Raw genomic sequence first — 20,338 nt, forward strand, 5'->3', positions numbered from 1 at the left:
AAAAATAAGATTTCCTACATAAACTGGAAGCCTATTACTGCCAATTACCTGATGTTAATTAACACACCACATTTTCTCGTTAATATACATAGTCGTTAATTGTTTATTCAGGAATGTGTTGATGAATGTATCAGTTATAGGGATAAACATGGCAAGCATCTTCACAGAATGTTTGTTCCATTATCGCAAACTGAATTACTTATACTAACTGCATAAAGAAAATATTAGACCCTTTTTTCTAAACTTTTCATCTATTTATTTATTGTTATTTAATTATTTTCTCATGCTTTTGTATGCACAGGATATATTCACCACACAACAGATGGTTGTATTTTAGGTTTGCATTGAAGATTCAATATCAATGATTCAATATGTTCTTTCCTTTTGGTGTTTTTGTTTAATTTGGATTATAACCATTACTTCCCATTAGTCAAGATTTAGGCTCAACAGAAACTGCATGGTGTGTTTTTTTAAAACTATGGAAGGAAAATTTCAGCCTTCTCTGTGGAAGATAATGCAAAGACATACAAGAGGGGGAGGGGGTGGGGGTAGATGAACACAAATTTTACAAGATTTAGCTTTTTGCCTTTTTTTTTTTTAATTTCTTATTAAAGCTTTAAATACAGTAGATTCAGAAATTATTGTATTCATTCTTATTACAATTTTCGAAAAGGGACAAAAGTGGAAGATTATGTGATTATGATTTTAGGAAAATATCCATATACAGATTAATACGTATGTATCAGATATCAGAATGCATGTTATAAATCATTGAGATCCTTACCCAGACACATTATACATGTATATGCATTAAGTAAAACCTTACAATAATTTCTTTATTCACATTTAGTTCACAATGAAAACTTTTCCATTTGAGGGCCGGGTTCATTCAGTTTTAAAGCTCAAACATTTACAAATTGTACACTTTGTCTTACCAGCCTTCAACATAAAGCCTTTCCAATATAAAAAATTCTTTGAACTTGGAAAAGTCTTAAAAATTACTTTGATTTTGCAATAATTATTTACTAATGTGATAATTGATGTATCAGCTTATAAATATAAACATTACAAAAATCTTCAAAGAATGGCGGTAAATATTATTAGGTAACGTAATTAGTCTGTTGCCTATTAAGTCAACATAGTCTCAATACTGCAGCTTTTAATCATCTGTCTTTTCACAAGCTGTTTAATCATATTGTCACTAGGAGAGCCACTTGAAACATTACGTTCATACATGACTGTAGCTTAATGTAATGTTCAGCTAGTGCACTGAGACAAAAACAATTCACTTTGAAGATGCAGTTCAATCAATTTTCTAATGTTTCACAACTACAATCCTACATGTGATTACCATTTTTCATGCTATAATAGATCAGAGACTCATTTAAAAAAAATATTATGAGAAAAAAAACCTACTTAGTCAAGATAATTTCAGTATAACTAAGAATCAACTTTTGTTGTAAGACTCTTGGCGAATAGAGGTCCATTATTTTCATTTTATCCAGATCTGGCATATTTGAGCTCTTATAATTAATATGAAATTTAGAAGATGTGGTATAATTGCTAATTCTAACATGACGTCCTTCAAACGCTTTGAGTACACACCCATGGTAAAATATGAATATATTGGTTGGGCTGTTGCGATTGTTCTCCCACGTCATATGATTGTTTATGAATGAAGTACACGACATCATAGAATGATGACGTAATAATTTAAGCATTTTACGGAAACTACATGCTTCTGATACCGAAAATCATCACAAGAGATGCTAAAATGTGGTATAAACCCTTTCTTTATATACATAGCAGATGATAAGTAAATTATCATTAAAATTCATCCAAATTTATCTAAATATGTTATTGTAAATAATTTGAGCATGTCACTTATTCTGTTTGCTCCGTTCTTTACCGCCAATCTAAAAATGCGTTAAATTTACGGGAACGGCAAATATTTGCCTCGACCTAGAGCGCTTCGATCCAAAAGAATTGCCTCATTTGTCTTATAAGAATCGAAATAATTCATGGGGGCTTGAATATATCTAGATTTTACCACGGGTTGTCCCTTTATGCCGATATTTTACCCCTGGCTATCGCTCAGGGTAAAATATTTGTCATAAAGGACCAATCCGTGGTAAAATCACAATATATTCAAGCCCCCATGAATTATTTCTTAACTAGACAACTGATCTCCATCAGAGACCAACAGACATAGAAGTTCACAGGTAAAGGTCACCATATGCCCTTCAACAATGAGTAAAACCCATACCTCATAGGCAGGTTTAAAAGACCCGAAATGACAAATGTAAACAAATGTAAACAAATTCAAACAAGAAAACTTAACAGTAAGACTTGGGTAAATCAGATTATTCAATACCATTTGAATAGCTCCCGATTATATTCAACCTATATGCTTAACTGGTGCAGTAAATTGGATTTTTTAACAGTCAAGAAAATAAAACTTTCCCATAATTTATCTTACTGATGGACCTATGAAAAAGTGAAATAAAGCTGTCTTTGTTCAACTCACAAGTTCTTACTAGAATTGGTTTTCATTGCTTTTTTACAAGAAGATCTGTGAGAAATTCTTCAATATTCTTTTTCTGGTATTCTGCTTTAGTTTATAAAAATATATCTGATTTGCTTGGTCACAGAAAATCAAAGCAAGGTGTCTTTTCTGATAATGTATTATTCCATTGATTTTAACTAATCAGGTATATTTACAGGTAAACATTGTATTGTCACATCTTCATCCTTTTGTGCTCTGATGAATATAAAAGTTGTATCATTGGCAATTAAATCACATCTCCTTACTATTTTATTTTGCTTGTTGTGGTCCCCACACTTTAAAATACATGTTTGTGTAAAAAACAGTTTAATCTGTATACTTAAGCTCCAACTTTTCTAAATCTCTGACTCTAAAGAGCTTAAAACACTCTCCCCTTCAAAGACCAAGTTGTTTAAGGTGGTACTTTAAACACTACAGGGAGAAAACTCTGTAAAGTCTGCTTAACGTTTTTAATTACATTGTGTTGTAAAAGGAATATTAAGTCTCTCAATGATCAAAATTGGTGTTTGTCAAATTGCTATATGAACCTGTGTAATTTTTCTGACAAAACAGTTTTTTTTAATTTTTTTATTTTTTTTAAGTAAATTTACTTTGACAAAATTTTATGAAAATTAAACAAGCCAAATTAAATTTAGTGAAAGTGTTGGGTACCACCTTTAACCTTTTTTTCCCCTTAACTTAAAATCATTTTTTTCTAAACATTGTAAATAATAAATCTGAGATCGAGAGAATAAATCAAAATGGCTTTAATTATTGTTTCCAATAAGCTTCAAATAGAATACATTAGCTTAACCATTAAAAGTTCTGTTTGCTGAATATAAATTATTAATTTATGAGGAAATTATATACAATTTCTTAATGATTATCTCTTATTCATTATTAAATTTGTTATAGAACAATGATCTAAATTTTATTTTCACTTATTCTGTTGTTTTCAAGTCTAATTGTTTATCTGACACTTTAATAACTCGATCTGATGTTGTGTTTAATTATAAGTATATTTTATTTTGCATAATAGTGGTTGGTACTTCTTCACAGCTGCATAAAGTTAGATGGGATTCTAAATTGGATGTGCATGGTCTCTTTTTGATCTTATAGTTACTGTGATATCAGAAATTATGGCGAAGTTTTTTTTATTGAAAAAAACATGCAAAAATGTGACAGAGTTATAAATGCGATAATTTAAACTCACATTTTGAAATGTTTAATATGAATTAAAACAAAATTTTTCACAAAATTATAATAATTAAAATCACATTGAAGTCTAAAATGACAAAATTGCAATAACAAATGCACCCAATAATTTCTGAATTTACAGTAATTAGGACTGTTCTTTGTTGGCCCTTTTTTGGTTTTAGATTTCAAAAATATTTTATCTTTATATATAATGCAAGCATTATCATTTCCCTTAGTCAGTGAATAATAAAATCTGTGAAAATCTGCAAATGGTCATAATATATTTAAAATCATGACAATTTAAGGTCAATTTATTCTAATGAACATATCGTACCAAGTTTCAAATTGTTCTGACTTCAATTGCATCATATCAGCTATTTTTACCAAAACAGTTAGCCTGCTACCAGAACAGAATAACAATTCTAACAATTCTAATGCAACAACTTTTGTAACTTCATTTTGATTGGATAACGTCATTTATTTACATACCATCAATTGACAATTGATGCTATGGGATGTATGCGCAAGTGCAGACGGCATATTTCTGATTTTAAATACATGTTTTAAAGTTGTTTTCTGTCAGTTTCAATAAAATGGAGATAACAATATTGTATTTGAAGCTCCAATGGCATAAATTTGGGATCTGATGGTCGCAAATACCCGTTTACTGTCTCCGCTAACAAGTCACCATGCAGTAAACTTAATTTGCGACTATCAAATCCCCAATTGATGCCGTCAGAGCTTAATATACAATACAGTTATCTCATAAATGGACACACAGACCAGTAAATGTAATGTCCCTATCATGTTATAGAAAAGGCAAAAATTAATTGTCAGTCATACAAAATTCAAAATAAGGGGATGTCAATATCAATGTCAGTGAGACAACTATCCACAAAATATATGTACCATTTAATGATATGGCTGCAAACAATTAAAGTGCATTGTACAGCCTTCTACAATGAACAAAACCAATACAGTAATTAGTAACCTATGAAATACGAAGTACGTAATATTGAAAATTTTAGAAATAAAAACAACAGCCGGAATGATGCTAAAATAATAAGCAAAAAAACCCTACTTTTTTTAACATATTTTCCTTACATCAATTCTTATATATGTAGGCAAATAAATCGGCATACCACCCCACCTTTAACAAGAGGCTCTCAAGAGCCTGAATCGCTCACCTGAATTTTTTTGGTTTAATCTCTCATCAATGATTATTTTGGCTTTTCAATTTATTTAAATGTTCTTTGAATCGTCCTATTTTCTTCAAAAGCAAAAAAAAAATCATTTTCTCCTATGTTCTATTTTAGCCATAGGAGCTATGTTTCTTGACATACAAGGAAATGAAATATAAAATTTATACTAGATACTCTGAAACTCTGAATCTCATTCAGCCTAAGTTTGGCTGAAATTGATACAGCAGTTTCAAAGGAGAAGATTTTTTAAAGTAAGTCAACATGATGAACAAATTGTGAAAAAAGTCTTTAAAGGGCAATAACTCCTTAAGAGGTTAATTGACAATTTTGGTCAAATTGACTTATTTGTAGATCTTACTTTGCTTAACATTTTTGCTTTAACAGTTTAATTGTATCTATAATAATATTCAAGATAATGACCAAAAACTGCAAAATTTCCTTTAAATTACCAATTAAGTGGCAGCAACCCAACAATGGGTTGTTTGATTCATCTGAAAATTTCAGGGCTGATAGATATTGACCTAATGAACATTTTTACCCCATGTCAGATTCACTCTAAATGCTTTCGTTTTTGAGATATAAGCCAAAAACTGCATTTGACCCCTATGTTCTATTTTAAGTAACGGTGGCCATGTTTTTTGACGGATCAAAAATCAAAGAACATACTTTGTGCAGGATAATCTAAGGAACAATCATGCTAAGTTTCAACCAAATCCATTCAGTAGTTTCAGAGGAGAAGATGTTTGAAAAATTGTTAATGACGACAGACGACGACGACGACGACGACGACGGACGCCAAGTGATGAGAAAAGCTCACAAGGCCTTTTAGGCCAGGTGAGCTAAAAACGATTATATAATAATTAAATATAAAAGCATCAGTGATTGGTATCATCATAACATGCCTATCATCAAAAATGACATGCATCATGTATGTAAAATCTCAACAATGCAATTTAAACAATCAACATGTAGATCTATTGGTAAAGTGTCTGTGTAATTGTAGTTTTATGAGAAATAAAGTATTTGTTCAAGTACCTATATTTGGTGGGGTAAACCTTTGCTTGGTCAGATTGAAAAAGCAATAAATGCAATTCAGCAGACTATTATTTGAACTTGGAATTATTTTTAACAAATTTTGTTTTATTTTTACCTCTACAAAAAACATGGATTCTCTTATTTTCTCTACACTAGCTCATTCCTCTCATGTGAAAACTGTTGCTTTGATTTTTTAACATGTAAAATGTATACATGCACTATCTTAAAAACAGCGTCCAATTGAGAATGAAAACCTATATAGCTTGTATGGTACATGACTATCAAAGACCACATAACTTATACCATTAATTTCTACAAATATTTAAATCATGAGCAAAATATAAAACCTATTTTTATGGTTCATCACTTAATAAGAATGCAAATAAAAGGATTAAAAATTTTGCATTTAATTTTTCGTAATATCTTTTCCAATTAAATATTAAATTATCAGCTGATATTTTTTTTTTATAAATCTAATTTAGGAAATATATCATTAAAACAAAAAAATGTAAATATTGACACATTTTGTAAACTAATAAATAAATTCATTTTTTTTTAATTCCCAATAGTATTTTATTAACTAAATGAAAAACAAACCTAGAATATGATGAATATATATATACATTTTAAATCCTTATACTAATTCATAGAACATCTTCAATGGCAAAATACACTTAATTAATTGATGAGTTAAATATATATTTCAAATCTTTATACTAATTCATAGAACATCTTCAATGGAAAAAGACACTAATTAATTAATTGACAAACCTGTAAACGAGGATCTGTATTGGACTTCACCACTACATCGACTGACAGTTCATTGTTATTCTCTTGTCATCGAACTAGAAATAAAATATCTATTAATGTACAGGATATTGAACATGTTCTATTGTTGCTACTAAATAAAATTCTACTCTGAAAATCCAATCAGGTCTCTTTTAATCCCTTAAATGTTATTTGGTGTGCAACATTGGAACAATAAACCGAAAATTTAATCGACATTAAAATATGGCACCTTTCGTAAATGTACTTTTGAATGGGTTTTACGATAATGATACTCTGAATTTATAGAAAGTTGTGAGACTTATTTTACATAATTATACACACGGCATGTAAATGTTTTTTGGAAACATAATATCAGGATATCAGGAATGTAAAATCTGTAGGAATCAATATTTAAGGTCTTTCCCCTACGTGAGGAAAGACCTTATTGTTTTTCTAATGTTTTTTTTTCTTTTTCTTTTTTTTCTTCCAACATTTGTTTGACAAGGCCTCATCCCCTTTCTGTTGAAGTTATCAAGACCAAATATGAATCATTGATAGACCTCATCATGAACTTTTACCAGATGAACTTTTGTAGGATTTCATCATCCCCTTTAGAAGTTATCTCCCTTTTATTGATTTTTTTCAACATGGCCCTCCTTAAATGTTTTAAAAGATATCATGACCTTATTTGGACAAAAGTTAGATCTCATCATGATGTGTTACCATATGAGGCTGCTAAGGATTTCATCATTCCCTATGAGAGTTACGTCCCCTTGAAGCAATTTCTTTCTTTTACATTTTTCTCAAAAAGTATTCAAGATAGAATCGATTTGAAAACGGCAACATGTACAAGACCAAATGGCAATGATAATAAACATATACAATCATTTTGTTGTTAACCCTTATAAGGAGTTATTTCCCTTGAAAAAATATACACAATTTTTGAAAAATTGTATCTCGAGAACCGGAAGTCGTAAAGACTTGGTTCCTACACCAATAATCTTAAGTTCATGTGACCTTTAATTTGCACCCAAGGTCAAAGGTCACCAAGTGCAAAAAAAAATTACGCTGCAATTTCAAGCTTGCATATTAAGAAAACGATAAGAGTTTGCTGCATACTTACAGTGTATAAAATGTTCCTCTCGACGAGCTCTACATTTCATACACTGAGCTCAAAAGATTCCGACTGTCTGTTCAAAAGTTACGACGGGATGATTCTTAAAAGTATAGTATTGTGTGTATATCTTTTTAAAGGTAACAGATATTAACCTACTATAAACTGCAAAGATGATCAGTAGTTCAAGACCTTCAATTTGAGGTCAATGTCAGGTCATGATGAAATTTCACCTTGACCTTCACATTATACTATGACCTTGACCTTGTGACATTTGAAAGGTCAAGTGGTCCTGAGTTGAATGGTGATAGTCCCATGTCTCTACGACTTCCGGTTCTCAAGTTTTGTATTGCATCATATAATTGATGATTAATTGTGACCTTGGTGAACTTTGAAATTGTCCACATTTTTTTTTATAATGTTGTCCTTCAACTGTAGATCATTTATCATTTAACAGATTTGAGATATCTATTGTCGTTTTAGAGATAATGCAGTTTGAAGTTTTGCGAGCGGAGGCATGTATTTCTGAATCATCAAGAGCTTACCACGAAAAATGTTTTAGAAATTGAAGAGGTTGACATAGTTATGTGTTTGACCAAATACCAAAAACATTCCATGGAAAAAAAACACCAAAAAATCAATTTGAAATGTTCATGTTTTGCATTGACTTTGTAAGTTTCATAACTTCTATTTATATAGTTGATATTGCATCATTATTTGCACTTTGTCAAATGGGGTCATCTGATATATCAAATTGAAGGTCTTAATAAACTCTACTTAAAAAATAAAAATTTGAAACCCCCTTTTCATCCCAGGGGGAAGGGTGGGGTCATTTAGTGCAAACATTCAAATTTCTCAGATGGTAAGGTTGTCGCATATCAAATGAAAGAACATAAAGCGTACATTTCGAATTTCAAATTGACGTCCCCCAAAAATTGGTTGGATGGGGTCATTGAGTGCAAAAAATAAATTTTCTTTTACGATAGAGTTGTTGTATATCAAATGAAAGGTCATGATGTATACATTTGAAATATCAAATTCCCAACCTCCAAAAATTGGTTGGATGAGGTTATTAAGTGCAAAAATCAAACTTTTTAAAACATGGCGTTGTCGCATATCAAATGAAAGCTCATCTACCCTGTGTTACATATATCATACTTCCGATCTAAAAAATGTAGGCGGATGAGGTCATTAAGTGTAAAAAGCGAAAAGTTACAGAAGGTATGCTTGTCGTATATCGAACGAAAGGTCGTACAAAGAACATTACGAAAACATCACTTTTACAGGAAAGACCTTTCAATTGTTTTACAAACAATTGAGATACTAGTTTCTATTTATTATTCTTTGTGATAGTTTTTATGACTTTTAGCCTCTTTTTTTAATAGGATACATAAATCTATGCTTACCAACAATCAAGCTCTTTGACTTCGTTATTTGATTTTAGGAATACATGTACCAACAGTTTTTCATTCTTACATATATATACCCTGATTTTTACATTATAAATAAGAAAAATCTCTAAAAAATAGGGGTGGGGGGGGTACTGTAGTATTCAGCTTACTCTTGCTTCATGCAAAATATATCATTCGTTGGATACTAACTTTAGTGCATTTCGTGGGTACAAGAGAACCACAAATTCAAATGATCAATATATTTACAAGTTTTCTAAAAGAATGTATGCAGAATTTGCCAAGCCACGAAATCAAATATCCACTAATATGCAAAATTTTCCTCAAACCACAAAAAATGGTACCTACCAAAAACAAGAGTGCACACACTGATATGTCTTGCCTTCTTTACTAATCATTGATATAAAAAAGACTGAAGCTCAAAAACTTAACTAATATGTATGACCATTGAACCATGAAAATGAGGCCAAGGTCAGATAAAACTTGCCAGTTGGACATAAAATTGAGAATGGAAATGGGGAATGTGTCAAAGAGACAACAACCTGACCATAGAAAAAAAAAAACAAAAAAAAACAAAAACACAGGTCTTCAAAGGTCTTCTAATTTACTGCTTCCATACACCAATATACAAGACCTATTGCTTATAGTATCTCAGATATGGACAAGACCACCAAAACTTAACCGTGCACGTGTTTACTGATCCATGAAATGAGGTCAAGGTCAAGGGAAAACTGTCTGACAGGCAGGAGGACCTGCAAGGTATGCACATACCAAATATAGTTATCCTATTACTTAAAATAGTAAAGAAGAGTCCACCAGATCACTATCCATATGTCAAGCTTTCTGCGACAAAAATTGAACAATGCAGACTTGACAAAAAAGAATCCACAATAATCATCACACAGCCTCTGAGTGTGTGAGTATCACTATTATAAGTACATGTACCCCCATTCTGATAATTATGATACACATATATCTATATTCAGATATTTACCTAAAATCACATTACTTAATCTTTCATTTTTATCCGATCTTCAAAAATTGCAAGAACTACGGTATATAATGTACACAAAAATTTCTGAATTAACATCTTTTGGGCACCTGATTTAACCACAGATCATAACAACTGTACACTGAGTGGTTATTTTTCAGAGAATCATCAGGTAACATTTATTGTGTTAAAACAAATGTTTGCATTGTTTCTGTATTTTGACAGATATCACAGGTCAGTTCAGCTGTGTTGTTCCAAGCATAGTGACTGTAGCACAATAAACAACCACCAAAGAATTACTCAGACCATTATAAGTAGTCCTCTGGAACTTGCAGTGAAATGATAGGTTTCAATCTCTGTTAAAGGCCTCACTGTGACTTTGAGATGAAGAACAAAAATAAAAGAGCTGTTTCTTTGCTTTTGATGTAGAAATTGTATGTCTTAAATCTTATAACCCAATGGTAACCCTTTTACCACTAAAATTACTTTAAAAATTGTACCCAATACTTAATATGAGGAGGGATAGGACCTTTATCGGAACTCTGGGATCGGGTGATTTTAAGCTCAGGATTTTGGGATTGACCCTGTTGGGTTTCAGGAATTTTTTTTTTCAAAATTCAGGATCTCGGGATTGCATGTTTTTAAGGCCAGGATTTTGTGATCAGGACCCCTCCTATCCCCCTCTAAAATCATGGATAGGTTTTTTCATTTATTAAATTTCTTTAGACTGCATGTTAATTTGCACATTTTGAAACATTCATAATCAACAGCCCATTCAGGTATTAATTTAATTCTTCTGTATATATAATCATAAACCATTTAATCTTTTTTCCTCCTTATCTTCTTAATTTCAAATTTTATGCAAAACAAAATTGCATGACAAGAAAGCACCAAATTAAACTCTTAATAGTCAAGAAGGGGGTTATAACTGCCTTGGTCCTATTTGTCTAGTCTAAAGTTTAATCGTCATAACACTTGGTCTTTTGTACATAAGGGACCCAAATTATTAGTTTTTCAGCACACCTAAGAAAAAGCAGTGTTTTTTATATACACATTGAAATTCCATCCAGTAATAAAGAATACATTAAAAATACCAGAATTTTCTGTGGTATTCCATTTGAATGAATAAGTGTACTAATTAATTGATTAATTATTAATACCATTGTGATTATCAGTCACAGTTTATTGCTTAGAGATAACAATACAATTGATTAGCTTTTTATTTGGAGCCTTTGGGGATGAATAATAAAATAGAAATATCACTAGGAGAAATCTGTTTAATGTTTAGTATTGTATACTACTTAATAATGTATTTCTCAGTGCTTATTACAATATAATAAAGAATTATTTTGATACATTTTAAAAAGATTTTCAGGCATTTAAGATATATCTGATTAATTGTATGATTAATTTGTTTTTAATGCATGACTTTCAGCACTGATTGCTATTTAATGGAGGGAGTCGGTGTGGCTGTGCCAGCAGACAGTGGCAGATCCAGAAATTTTGATAAGATGGGACCCCACACCAGACATGCCTCAGTGATTTCTTATATAATCAACCAAATTTCCCCCCTGAATCTGCCTCTTGGAGAACCTTAAAGCAAAACTTGTAACAACTTGCATGTATTTTTCAGTTCAGCAAGCAATATCTTTGGTTCATTGTCTTAGTTACAGGTCAAAGGAGATTTTTGTTCATCTTACTAGTATTATAAAATTTACTATTTGTAGAGTTTTTTTTATGTTTTGGACTTACAAATCCATGTAATTATACAGATTGCCAATAACAAAAGATAGTGCATTATGGGATAGCCAATGTTAAAAAATATTCAGAAATTGTTTGGAATTGCAAAGTTGGTGCAATATATATATAGAATATACAACGCTTAAAAATTTAGAAATTGTTCCTAATTTCTGGATACAGAACTGTTAGTGTGTAACAATTTTATCAAGTTAATTAAGCAAATAATTTGAGGAAACACAGGCAATTTTCCAGACACTTCAACGGCTGAGTCAGGTCTCTTGAGAAATAAATAGGTAACAGCCAATAGACTATCATCAATAAAGTAAACTCAATTATATTTGTAATAATTAAATAAAAATTATCCTATCATAATATCAAGCGATTTGTACTATTGTTACACGATTGTTGAAGGATGTACGTACCTGTGATAGTATTGGAAAACCAAATAGACAAGTTTAAAATTTTCAATTTTATAAACCTACAACCTCAGGGCCATTCAGGATTATATTCATCATACTGGACATTGTGAAAAGAATATATTTGCTATATGATCACAAATTCTTCTCAGCTTTTTATTTCTGTTAAATTTTCTAAGACAAAAATCCTGCTCATCACATGCAGTCTACAGAAAAGATACTTTTCCTCAAAAGTCCAGCCGTGTTTATTTTCTTGTCAGCATTACAAAAAGTGGGGTGGGACTGATAAGAAAATACAAGCCTTCAAATAACCCAAGTTAGAGAAAAAGTATGTGTAATTATACCGCTCATGTCAGTCTTTTCAAAGTCAGACTGGAATACGTCTCAAGTCCAGCCTGAGTCCAGTTGAACTCCTGTTAAAATTTTCATACTGAGATCATGTATTGGGTATACAAGAAATCATTTTAAAAATAAAAGAGATGAGGTACAATTGAAGTGGATATAAGCAATTACAGACAATTGTATATATGGTCTTCAACAATGAGATAGACCCATACCGTATAGTTTGCTATAAAAAGCCCTGACATGAAAAATAAAAAAACAATTTATTAAAATTGAGAAACCTGACAGTCTACTAGTTACTACAAAAGAATTTACAAAACTTTAGTAGATATGACAGACATGAACCAATGAAAACCACTACAGGCTCTTGACTAATGGGACAGGCACATGGAGAATTATGATTCAAAAGTCATGATTTTGTTTTTCTCATAATAATGTAGGATATACAAATAACTAAACACAATTAGTTCAGTCAATCTAACATAAATTTGACTCTATAACCTGAAAGTAATTGCAACAGAAGATGTTTAAGTTTTAATCTTTAGCAATATACCCCAAATATACACAGAAAAAAGTCCCATAAAATCTAACTTGAGGAAGACTAAAAAAAACACCATTTAAAATTCCTATGGAGATTTGCATTGAAAAGGAAGATAACTCTTGCAAAAAAGACAGAAATATTAATAAAAATTGATACAAAATTATAACTTTACCGCTTCTTATAATTCATCAGAATGTTTTGATTCTTGATTTTTAGTGGTCTTTAAAGTATAACAAACAAATTAAAAGGCATTTTCAAATATTTTATCAAGCTATAATCTAGATTTCGTAAATCATTAGTTGACCATTTATTGAATTTTTCAACATGTCAAGGTAAAGAATCTCAAATTTAACAAAAATAATTCAGGATGTATTCTTCTTTTTGTGGTTTAAAGTTTCTTTTAATAAGTAAGTTGCTGAAAAATATAATAGGCCTATACAGATATAAACATTACCAAATTTTCACATTATTATTTCAAAATTGTGACAAAGCTAATGAAAAATGCATGAAAAAAATAAAACTGCCCACAACGCTTCAATTTTGTACATTTCAAATTCATGAGCAGAAGATTATATAATTTAGTCTAATACAATCACTTTATAACCCCATCAAAGTAGCATACTTTACATAAATTTCAAGAAAAAAAACAATAACTGACCAAAAAAGACTCATTTTTTGCATGAGTTATCTCCCCTTCCAATGTTATTTCCAGAGGAAATTAAAAATGCTGATTTTGAGTTTTCCTCAAGTTAGATTTTATGGGACTTTTTTCTGTGTATATAAAGGGCATAATACTATTAATCAGAACTAAAACATTTTCAGTTGCAATTAGTTTGAGGTTAAATCTGTAGTTTGACTGGACTAAATCCAAAGAGCAGTTTCTATTTTCTGTAAAAACCGCCTTACAATCAACAATTAGTTTTTTGCATGCAATAAAACATGCTATTTCATTTCAAGAAGAAAATCATTTCAAACCCCCTCCCCCACTGGTTTGTACTGTGTTTTCTGAGTTCCAGTAAATTGCACAAACCCTATTCATCCTATGCTAAATAGATCTGTAATGGAGGAACTGTCCCAAGACCCTAATTATGTTCCATAATCAATGTTTGGTTCATCCCTCTTATATGACAACAATTCTAAAACCATGTCTCTCGCCCCATGATGTAAACTTCTTTGTCTTAATGTCTAACTAAACCATCTGTTCTCTGCCTGATATGATGTTTACATTAGCCATGATTAATGGTACTGTTGTTTTTTACCACATCTGAAGTTGTATGATAAGCGACAGAAACAAGATTCACATGTTAAAGACAAGTTATCTGATGACAGAGGCTCCTATCGCCTTGTATCAGGAGCTAATATGTCATTAAGATGCTATTTCTGATCAGCTGATTTTCAACGGAACAATTAACCACTTCTTTTCTATTTACATTCCTTAATAACACCTCTCTTAATCTGTGACTACTCAACAAGTGGTTGTTTAATTTGATTCATTAAAGTTATTCATTCTAATTGATGAGTTTTAACTTTTAAGTCATTTTTTTCTATCCCTCAATTCAGTGGTAAGTTATAGCATTTTTACATAAAAAAGAGACAGTTATAATTTTTTAATGTTATCAGGTATATAGAACCACTATTTAATCGGCTAAATAAGTAAGACCATACAAGACATTAGCAATTTGTTTAAACAAAAAATTTGCAATGCATAGCTATACTAACTTTGTAAAAAAGAATAATATTTTGGTAATTTTGGTACTAAAATTGAAAACTCCAGTGGCGGATCAGTCATTTTCATTTGAGGGGGTCCGCTCTGGTCAAGCTTCAGTGTTTCTCATATAATCAACTATTTTTTTCCTAGAAAAGGAAAGGTTAGGCCCCCTGGGCACACTAAATTCACCTCTGATCTCAAGAACTTTGGATCATGTCAGGTATAATTTCAACATGAGATGACTTTATTTGAACCTAACAACAAATCTATAAATGATTTTCAAGGTGCAATACTCAATATAGAAAGTGATGGGCCAGGGCTAATGAAGTAAAAGGTGTTATACCTTAATTAGTATAAATTTATTTTCTTCATAAGAAAGGAAAATATCAGCATTATTTTTCTTGCTTCTATAAAACACATTTGAAGGTATGAGTAAAGCAAAAAAAATAATTTTTATGTAAAGTACATGTAAGAAATTCAAGCTTGTTGTATTTCAAAATAAAATAAATATAAGGTTATATACCGGTAATGTTCAAAAATAAAAATTGATTCTAATGATATCTCCTTTCTAAGAAATAGGTAGTAGAAGAATACTGAGAATAACTAAATTGTCACTACGTAAATATTTCTATAAATAAGATATAAGTGTGAAAATCGTTGGACTCACAAACTCGACTTTAACAGTCACAATTCAAACAGAATATTGACTTTATCAGTGCTTATTTGTTTTCATGGGGGGTGGGGGGGGGGGGGGGGGTTCGGGTATTGGTATGACATGATTAAGCTATATACATGCCAAACAGTACTGCAATAATCTATCATCGAATTTCATGAGGTCCAAATCAGTCAGTAATAAAACAGCTTATATACCTTACAAATAAAACAACTATTTTAAAAAGTTATTAGCAAACAAGAATATAAGTATAAAACACTTAGAAAACATGATTTAACTAGTAAAAACATGATATGATCAAACTGTCGTTAAATTCTCATTTTCTAATAGATGTTATCAATTTATTTCCTTCCTTGTTCACAGTAATTTGCTAAAGAATTATCTTTTGTTTATATGTAATATACAAAGGATCAGTGAAATGAGTTTCTACACATAAAAACATTTCAGTACACTGCCAAATACTATTCTCAACAAATGAAGCAACAACCATTATGATCTTTCAAGATATAAAATGCATTTATGAAACGACAGCTTAAATTATCATTCAGAAATAGTGATGTTTTACAATAATTAATTAATGTAGTACGAATGTATCAGTACAGTACTGATACTTCATACTTTACTGCAAAATAAGTAAACCCTTACAGGTTCATCAGGCAAAAATTACATGTACAGTTTCTGATATTACACAAATAATTGTATATCTTGCTTATATCACGCTCTACCATAGACAAAGAAACAAGAATGTGTCCACAGTACATGGATGCCCCAATCACACTATCGTTTTCTTTGTTCAGTGGAGCATGAAATTAGGGTCAAAACTTTAATTCTGCATAGGAATTTATTTTTGAGACGAGTGCCTGTGATATTGACCAGTCTACTTCTGGTCTACTCTGATTTATATTAGGATGCTGCCTCATTTGACATTAACTTAACTTTGTTCTCAAAAATTGCTTTAAAGTTTCTTATATAAACATATTTCTGATTAATCTAATGAAGAAGAAAAAAATATCAATTTTTCCTTGCATTTTTGCTAAAAGGTCTCAGTTTTCATTATATGATTGACTATGCGGTATGGGCTTTGCTCATTGTTGAAGGCCGTACGGTGACCTATAGTTATTAATGTCTGTGTCATTTTCAAGTTTCTTGTGGACAGTTGTCTCATTAGCAATCATACCACATCTTCTTTTATATATTATCTTTATATGTAAGTCACACACTTTAGTATGTCAAAGTGTGTTGGTTTTTTTTGTTAAATGTAAGAAAATAAAATGATGGAAGGATACACAGATACACTGTAAATTTTAGCAGAATAAGGACTTCTTTGGTCCACATAAATGTAGTCAGCATTTTTCATTTCTTAAAATCAACTGTCAAAGTGAAATGTTAGTTTAAATCCTTATTTGAATAAAAATCCTTTAAATTTTCTAAATGACAGCAAAAAAAGAAAGATTTCACCATTCTATAAAAAGTAATTTCCGTTAGGGTTACAAAGAACGCTGAACTTTCTAGACATTTGTGTGACATTTTTTCGTTTTCCGACTGACATATAGATTCACCATGTAATAGATTACCAAAGAAAAACATTGCAATAATTCACTTAGCCAAAGCTTTTCCAATCACTACTGAATGTCTTTAGAATGTACAAATCTATTTTCGAAGGTTTACAAAATTTATCAATTATATTAGGGACAGAAAAATGTTATAGTAGGACCTGCTGTCGGTAGTAAATTCAATTCTCGGCAGCATTGTCAGAATAGGACAAAACGATTCTCCTAGAGTACTTCAAACTGGTAACCAATTCTACCATCATTTGTGTATTGGGAAAAGCAAATTGTTGCTTCACAACTTCGTTTTGAATTAACTTTCTTAGATTTTGTATAATTACATCGGACTAAACATTTTGATTCTTTATGCTCTGATTTATCAAACAGAAATATTTATAACATTATCTCGTTTATAAAGAACATCCATTAAAGACAAAAAATGTCTAAACTTCAAAGTCATGGAGGTGACTACTTTACATTAATCAATGAAACTTTTAAAATCTCTCATAATACGTTCTTAGTTATAAGTAAGGAGATTTCACCTTCAAAGAATTTAATTAATTTCCTTTTCCCGGAATATCTTAGGATAAAATCTGCAATTAATTACAACATACTTTCTTCTTCCATTGATAACGGGAACCATGTCTTGTCACGCTTTTGTTATAAAAATCTTTCTTCAATAGTTATTAAAAATTTCCATAATTTTCATTCATTGAATTGTAAGAGTATAATAGTATAATTATATAATTATAGCTCACCATAAGTGGAGGCTTCTTAATTTTCAAAAAATTCAGGTGGTTCAATAAGAACAAGAAATAAGAATATGGTTGTTTAGTAGTGCCTGTTGATAAAATTGAGAATTGTGAATGTGTCAAAGAGACAACAACCTGAGTCTGACCAAAGAGCAGAACACAGCAAATAGAGCATTTATATCAACATTTTATAACTCAAAAAAATTAAGATGATATAAATTTTATGTCATTTCATTGCTCTATTCTATTCTATTCACTGAAATAAATAAAATCATATAGCAATATAAAATTTCATTTCTCAATGTTAGACTTGCCATAGTTAATCAAAGTACTTAAGTACTGAACATAGGATGACTCACGTTCTTGTGGATGGTCACAAGCATTTGTTTCAGAAAAAAATATCACATCTCTATACCTGAAAGTTAGGTAAAGGTACATAGATCTATATTATTTTTTTTCTGTGACAAGTTCCTGAGTGGATGATGAATAAATGACAAGGAATTCAACCTCATTCTATTAACTATTATATTATAGTGATATATCATTCTATTCAACTCTTCTAATGATAGTGCAAGTGCACCGTGGACACTATCTATTTTGTAATAATTTGTTTTTCTAATAGATTGGGGATATGAGTAGGCATTCATATTTTCCCGCCTTTGTTGTAAAATCTTCTGTAGATATTCTTCTGCATGCGTTAACACACATCTTTCGGTTTTCTTAACTTGTTATTTATATATATTTCTCATTACAAAACATTTTCATATCAATTTTCTGCGTTCTTGAAAATGATCTTTTGATGAAATTGACATATATCAAGCGACGACGAGAATGTAATTTTGCACTTGATAATGTTCATGTAATTTTAGGGTAACCAGTAAAAAACAAGAAACCAAGTCACGCAGGTAGATTTTGTCTGTGCCAACAATACTCGGGAATGCCTTCACTGTCATATCATATGTTAGCAGCAAAAATGAGGAGTCCCTGAACTTCCCTTCCAAAATCTTTGGTCATACTCTATAATTAATGATGCACTGAAAGAATTTGGATATAATCTAATAGATTTCAGATACCACATTTCTAAATGCAATACAGCTAATTCATTTCTCATTCTATTTCTACAATAATAGCTGTTGTCATTAAAAAATCAAGTGTCATTAATTAACTGAATTAAAACAAAATAAAAATTCCACTTTAGGTTCAAATGCCAGGAAAATAGGAGTGTTATAGATCATGGAAGAATCAGATTATTGGATCATTACCTGCATGAAAGATTTTCTGTCAGCTGATCTTTATAATCTGAAAATAATAAGTTAAAATCAACTTATTTACCAGAATTAAAGAGATATCCAATATTCATAGCAAAATATCATAGACCTAATAAGGTGATTAACTTAAACAGAAAAATAAGCTGATATTACACAAGGGACATCTCTAAGAGATGTAACAATATAAGCTATATCATAGCTAATGACTCTTTATAAAATTTATAAAACTGCTAACGAGAACATTAAATTGAGCTGAATCTGAGTATCCAACTCTATCATATCATCTAAAAGTATTTATATATAAATAATAAGGATGACTATCTCTCATTTGAAAGCTATACATTCAATATACATGTAGCTATGGAACCCTAGCTCTTAGGTCCTTATGATATTTTTTTACTTTTTGTGGACCTCAGGTGGCTCTCAAGTCCTTATGATATTTTTTTTTAATATTTGAGGACTTATGGTCATAATGGTCCTCAAATAGTCAAAAAAATCATAAGGGCTGTAAAGAGCTGTTTTCATAGCTAGCCCAAATTATGAGCCAATAATTGTTTTTCTTGAATTTTTTATCATTATGTTCAGAAATAAAAGTGAGTCCTAGCCAAACTAGAGGCTATAAAGAGCTGTTTCACCTCCATCTTCAACAACAGCTGTTATTTGGTACAAATCATCATGAAAGGGCAATAACTCAGAACAGTTTCAGTCAATTGAGTCAAGTTGACATATTTTAGATCTTTTTCAGTTGATCATTTTTGTATATACAAAGTTTCTATCTTCATTTGTTTCTTTTAAACTTTTCAAATTGATTACTTGAGGCAAAAACTCATGATGAAAACAACATTAAAGGGAAATAACTCCAATTACAAGTATAATTAAAATGTCAGTCATCACTGGCTGAACTTCTGTCTAGATCTTGTCCTGTTGATATTTTGTTTATGTGTAAAGTTTCTATCTACATTTCTATCTATTATAAGTTTTGTTTCAACATTAAGTTGAGAAAAAAAATTGGGGGATGTATACAGTGAACAGAAAAAACAGACAGTCAAGGTTAACACTTAATGTACAGGTATGACTAAATGGACAGCAT

Source organism: Mytilus trossulus, chromosome 3 (genome assembly GCF_036588685.1).
Source record: "Mytilus trossulus isolate FHL-02 chromosome 3, PNRI_Mtr1.1.1.hap1, whole genome shotgun sequence".
In the NCBI taxonomy this organism is placed as follows: Eukaryota; Metazoa; Mollusca; class Bivalvia; order Mytilida; family Mytilidae; genus Mytilus; species Mytilus trossulus.